Source organism: Acomys minous, assembly GCF_964271855.1.
Source record: "Acomys minous genome assembly, chromosome: 14".
NCBI classification, from domain to species: Eukaryota; Metazoa; Chordata; class Mammalia; order Rodentia; family Muridae; genus Acomys; species Acomys minous.
In genome coordinates, this window is record NC_140496.1 from 34,619,487 (window position 1) to 34,625,608 (window position 6,122).

Sequence of the window (6,122 nt, forward strand, 5' to 3'; positions counted from 1 at the left end):
GGTGCATAGATTTAAATTTGTATGTATGTGTGCATGGAAGGGAGATACTAGAAAAACAAAAACAAAAGCAATGAGAAAAGAGTGCATCTTAATACAGAAGAAAGAGGAAAGAGGAAAGAGGACAATGTTATACATGTATCCTAAAAGCAGAATAAGGACTAATTGTTAGAAGGAAAGGGATGAACAAGTGGGAGGAATGGACGTAGAGGGGCAGTGGGGAAAAGAAATGAGTAAAAAATATGTATGGAAATATTATAATGCAACTCGTAACTCTTTTTTTTCCATGATTCCTCCAAATTATAGCATTTATTTTGCCACATCCAACACACTTTAAAGCAAATGAATATAAAAGAAGATTACCACAGCCATTGTGGCCATGGTACCAAAATGGAAACAGGATGGGATAACAATTGAGATGTAATATGAATGGATTAATAAAAAAAGATATTAAAAAAGATGGTTCCTACATAAGGTCTTAAAGTCATATTTTATTGGACAAAATAAGCTACTTTTCAATATGGAAAAAAAAAAAGAGGTTCAACAGTGTTCTGCAGGAAATCCACCAGGACCTGAGCTTTGCTTGTTAAACCTTCATTACTATCTCAATCTCATGATCAGTACAGATGTGTTCATATCATTTGGGCTTAATTTTGGTGAATCTCATGTCACTGTAAATTTATACATTTCATCAAGATGTTCCAATGTGCTGAAATATGACCTTTCAAAACTCTCTCTACTGACCATGAATATCTCATTGTGACCTATTGTAATGTCCGCTTTAATTTTTCATTTTATTAGTTTGAAACTTCTCCTTCTTTCCTATTATTTAACTCTGGAAAGGCAAATCCTTCCTTCTTTATTGCTCTTCTTATTTATACACTGATCTTTACTCTAATGATATAGTTTCTGAGTTATAAGAATGTTATGCAGTATATTTTGGTCATGTTCTGTTCACACTCTCAACTCATTTCATATCCGCTCTCTGTCCTCATCCAACTTCATAATACTTCCCTTTTCAAACAAACAAACAAACAAACAAAACACAAATCCAAAGGGGGAAAAGGTGTAATTTTAATTTATTAGCACTAAGTTTGGCTTATTCTTATTTTTCTTAGTTCTTTAGAAGTATCACAGTTTTTTTTTAAAACCTGCTTTCTGTTTTCTAATTTTCAACCTAGGCACTTATAACGGCACATTTCCCTCCCTAAACTGCATTTCTGTGTCTTAAAATTTGCTTTTATTATTATGTGATTTATTATTATTATTTTTAAATTTTTATTAATTTATTCATATTACATCTCAATGGTTATCCCCTCCCTTGTATCCTCCCATTCCTCCCTCCCTCCCATTTTCCCCTTACTCCCCTCCCCTATGACTGTGACTGAGGGGGACCTCCTCCCCCTTTATATGCTCATAGGGCATCATTTTAGGACTTCAAATTTTTCCATTCTGATTTCTTCACTGGGCATACTGTAATAATAATGAAACATTTCACTGTCAGGATAAAATTCATGCCATTTGAATCACATACTATGCTGGCTGTGCTTTTAGAAGGAAAGTCTAAACCCATTTTTATTGTCAGTTAGCCTATAGAACAGTGCTACATCACATTTCAAACAGTAATGAAGAAGAGAAATAGGAATTTTATTCACATGTTGTCAATTTATTTTACTTTTGGTGTTTTAGCATAGTGTTTCTCTGTGTATCCTTGGCTAGCCTGAAACTCACAGGGTAGATCATGCTAGCCTTCAACCCAGAGAGCCACATTGGTCTGCATTCCAAGTGCTGGGATTGCAAAGGTGCGCTACCACACCCTGTTCACAATGTAACTATAAGTCAAACCTGGGACTTTGAACAAAGAAAAATAAGGTTTCTTCTGGCTCCCACAATTTAAACAATATGTATGTAATTCAGCTATTGTTTGGTTTACAATGGCTCATTGGAGGTGTCATTATGCCATAATAAAGATATAATGCTTTTTCTTTTTAAAAATGGACTGTTCGTGGAGTCTCACTGGGTTTATTAACTACAATCAGGACAGACCCCTCAGCCATAGATGGCAAACACAAAACAAACCCAATGGTCTCATATTGCTGTGTTTGAATATTCCTTGTCTTTTTGGTCTTTCGGTAGTGTATTTTGGTTTTGTGTGTGTGTGTGTGTGTGTGTGTGTGTGTGTGTGTGTGTGTGTGTGTGTTTATTGGGTGGGTAGTTTCTTTTTTTTCTTGCTTTGTTTTATTTTGTAAAGAGAGAGAAAGAAAGGTCATAGAGTTGGGTCTGGAGGTGGGGAAGATGTAGGAGGATTTGACTGGTCTTCTGCTTTTGCTTGCTTGGTACATCATTTTCCAGCTGCTCGCTTCCAATGCCTATGTATATTTGTCACATAGTTGGCTGTTTTCCTGTTTGGTTTGAACACTATTTTTTTAACCTTCTGTCTTCTTCATCATAGGAGCATGTCAGCTTACCAAACTGAGCATACTTGAGTCTTTCTTGGTTATACTTGTTTATCTATTCCTCTCACAAAGCTGATTCTTTCCTGGGCTCTTCTGTTGTTTGTGTCAGTATGGCCCTTCCTCTGTGTATAGAAATGCTTCAAGTATCTTCAGCTTTGCCATAATTGTCATGATTTAAGTTTGTGTTTGTCACGGTAGGTCTTTGGGTCTCCCGTCTACTTTGGAAGATAACTTGGCACACCTGAGTAGCAATAATTTGTTTCAGGGATTAGATTATATTATTCCATGCTTGTTTGTTTGCCTGTTTATTTTAATTCCAGGAGGTTTGTAAAGAGGGATGGTGTATTATACCCTATGATCATATACAGATGGGGGAAGGTCCCCCTCAGTCACAGTCATAGGGGAGGGGAATAGGGTAAAAGTGGGAGGGAAGGAATGGGAGGGAGCAAGGGATGGGATAACAATTGAGATGGAATATGAATGAATTAATAAATAATAAAAAAGTGAAAAAACACTAAAATTTACTTTTTCTAAAAAAAAAAAAAGAGGGATGGTGTAATTCTGATGAGTTTATTAAGTAAATGGACAATTTTCCTCTGTAATTTTGAATGCTTTTCTTATGTCCTGTAGTCTCCAGTTGTTTAACTATGCTGTGAGGTATAAGAGTTCTTATTACAGATGACAGGAGTTCTACATGCCTCATGTACTTTGTGTTTATATTTTGTCCTAGGTTTGAGAAGTTTCATGTTGTTATTATTTAATTAAATAGCTTTTCTATGTGTTCATTTGGAATCTCAGTTCCTCCTCTATAAACTCAAAGATTTCTGTGTCTTGACCATGTTCCAGCTATCCTCAAGTTTGCATTCATTTTTATTTTTCTTTATTTCTCTCTAAACATAGTGTTTCTTTGATTTTTCTTCAATTCCCTATATTCTTTATTTCCAACATTTATCATTTTTGTCATCATCTCAATTTCTTGTTGAAATTTTCATCTGTGTTGAGATTTTCCCACTATGATCTTAATTGTCATGCTTACTTCAGGCCTATAACGGCTCTGTCACATTTAAACTTTATTCACGTTATCAATGTTTTCACAAGAAGTTGTATAGGGCAAACGCCAGAACACGTTTATATTATGTACCTTACGCTCTACAGATTCACATTCCATAGGCTTTATGCTTGCATAGTCACTGTCCAAATGAGCCACATCCCCTCTGACAATGAATGATACAAGGCATGGGAAATGAAAAAGAGAATGACATTTCATGATCACATTTGATTTTCTATATTGTAAGAACATAAAACATAATCACTTCTTCATTCTAAGTTACTATTCATATTATTACACAACACCTTATTTTTATTATTTTGCTATTTCTTTTTCTTTTGGAAATGTTTAATTTTTTGAGATTGTAATGTAATATTATTTCTCCCTTTCTTTTCTTTCCTCTAAGCCAGAAGTTCTCAACCTGTTGGCCAAGACCCTTCTGGGGGTTGAATGACCTTCTCACAGGAGATACATATTGGATATCCTGCATATCAGGCTTTTACATTACAATTTATAACAGTAGCAAAAACACAGTTATGAAGTAGCAACAAAAATAACTTTATGGTTGGGGGTCACCACAATGTGAGGAACTCTTTAAATGGGTCACATCATTAGGAAGGTTGAGAACCACTGCTCTAGACTCTCCCATGTACTCCTCTTTGGACTGACTTTCAAATTCATGGACTCTTTTTAAGTGAACTGTTCTTACATACATATATGGATATACATATACCTAAATACATAAAGACAGCCTGCTCAGTCTGTATATTGTTACTTTCATGTTTGTCTTCAGGGCTGACCACTTGGTACTGGGTAACCAATTACTGTGCTCTTACCTGGGGAAGACTGTTCCTCTGATCTCAACTTTCCTTAGTTCAACTTTCTTTGTTTTTAAACAGTCTGGTTTTACTGCACTCGATGAAATAAAGATGCTTAGAAACAATTCACATCTGACCTCGCCTGACATCCAGCAGTGATCATCATCCTAACAGAAAATGGGTTTCTCTCTCCCAAGGTTCCTGGGCTACTGGGCCCAAGACACCAGAATTTGACACATTATTTTCTCTCATGTGTGGAATCTAGATTTGTACATGGGGGTGGGGACAGCACCAGTAGAGAGGGGACCATGATAAATGGGAGGTGGGATAATGAACATCTGGAGGGATGGAGTGACCCAAGGCTTCTCTGAGGCCCTGATGTATGCAGAATAAACAGCTCTTTCTTTAAACCAGGAACATGTTTGGTGGAGTCAGTATAACCTGAACCCAGGGCCTTGGGGGCTTTCCCCTAAGGTTGACATGTTGGAGAAGGAACACAGTTACTTGCCTAAAAGCAGGAATTTGCTTTGCAGAACCAGTAATGGCCTAGAGCCAAGGCCTGGGGGTAGCTGTGCCTTCTGATCCTGGGAAACCAGCTCTTCCCACTACACAGGGCTGCAGTTATCAGTTCCAAGGCCACTGTGTGCTTGGTCTGCAAAGCTCTTGAGACACCCTGTTCTTTTTGTGCAACTTTGCTTTGCTTGATTGACCTCCTGCTAACTTCATTCCGTTGCATGATAATTTCTGCTGGCGTTGTCCCATTTTCCCCCTGCAAATAGTACATAAGATGCCATACTTGTTAATAAACTTGCACGCATATGACACAACTTATGTAAGACTTCTTAAGTCCACCTTTTCTGTCCCCTTAATTCTGATATCCCAGACCTTCCTTCCCAGGACTCTGTTACTGAAGAATGGTCCAGGTCAGCAACCTACATGACATGAAAGCACAGAGGCTATCCAGCTGGGAGGAGAATGAGGACAAGCAAGAAAGGTATTCGAGGACAAAATAAGAGGAGGATGAAAAAGGAAAAAAGTATAATGACATATTTATAAAAATGTTATGATAACTTCTACAAATAAAATTTAAGAAGATATTGTAGACCCTTAGGAAGAACAGAAGCCTAAACAAATAGCTAGTTTATAAAGCAACGTCACATATATCACCTTTACTACATGTCAGAAATGGGTAGTGGGTGGAAAGGTGGGGGACTCTCACCCAGGAAGACAGCATTCACAGGTGCCTGGGGGCCAGGCCTACAGGTTTTCTTTCCCTGTAGAAGGAAACGTCAGACATTTGGTAGATGTTTGAAGAGTGAATGGATAATGAATAGGCAGATAATTAAACCGTGGAGGGATTATTTACTGTGGGAGAGTCTATCTTCAAACCCTTGAGCTCCCTGACCTTAGAGGTGAGCGGTGGAAGGCAAGATACCTGGCCCGAGTACTGCAAAGGCAACGCTGGGACACCAGGGGAGCACCAGGGATAAGCGGAAGTACTGATGTTCCCAAACCTGACTCTCGAACACTAGGAAGCACGAGCCCAGGGAAGCCAAGAGGTGTGTCCAACTCTTGGAGCTGAGCTGTTTGGAGGCTTTGATGTGTTCTAAAAAATCTTCCATCCTTTTCTGGAGATGCCAAGTCAAAGCTTTTTCCCTGCCTGAAGGCCCGTGCCTGTTATGCTGGTCTCAGCCTTTGGGTGGCTCACAGAACCCTGAAGTTTGAGTATCAAAGGGAAAAACATTACGTAAGAAGTTCTTGGATTGGTTTATGGACCTCTGAGAGTTGCGCAATGACTTTTCA

At 38.2% G+C, this 6,122-nt stretch overlaps 1 pseudogene across 1 annotated transcript in view; it reads left to right on the forward strand.

The window, feature by feature from the left end:
• LOC311583112 (liver carboxylesterase-like) overlaps positions 1-2,684 on the forward strand; it is a 34,910-nt pseudogene extending 32,226 nt beyond the window's left edge. The window contains exon 10 of the transcript in view: positions 2,652-2,684. The product of the transcript in view is annotated as a liver carboxylesterase-like (transcript). The remainder of the gene's footprint in view (positions 1-2,651) is intronic.
• Positions 2,685-6,122: the final 3,438 nt, after the last annotated feature.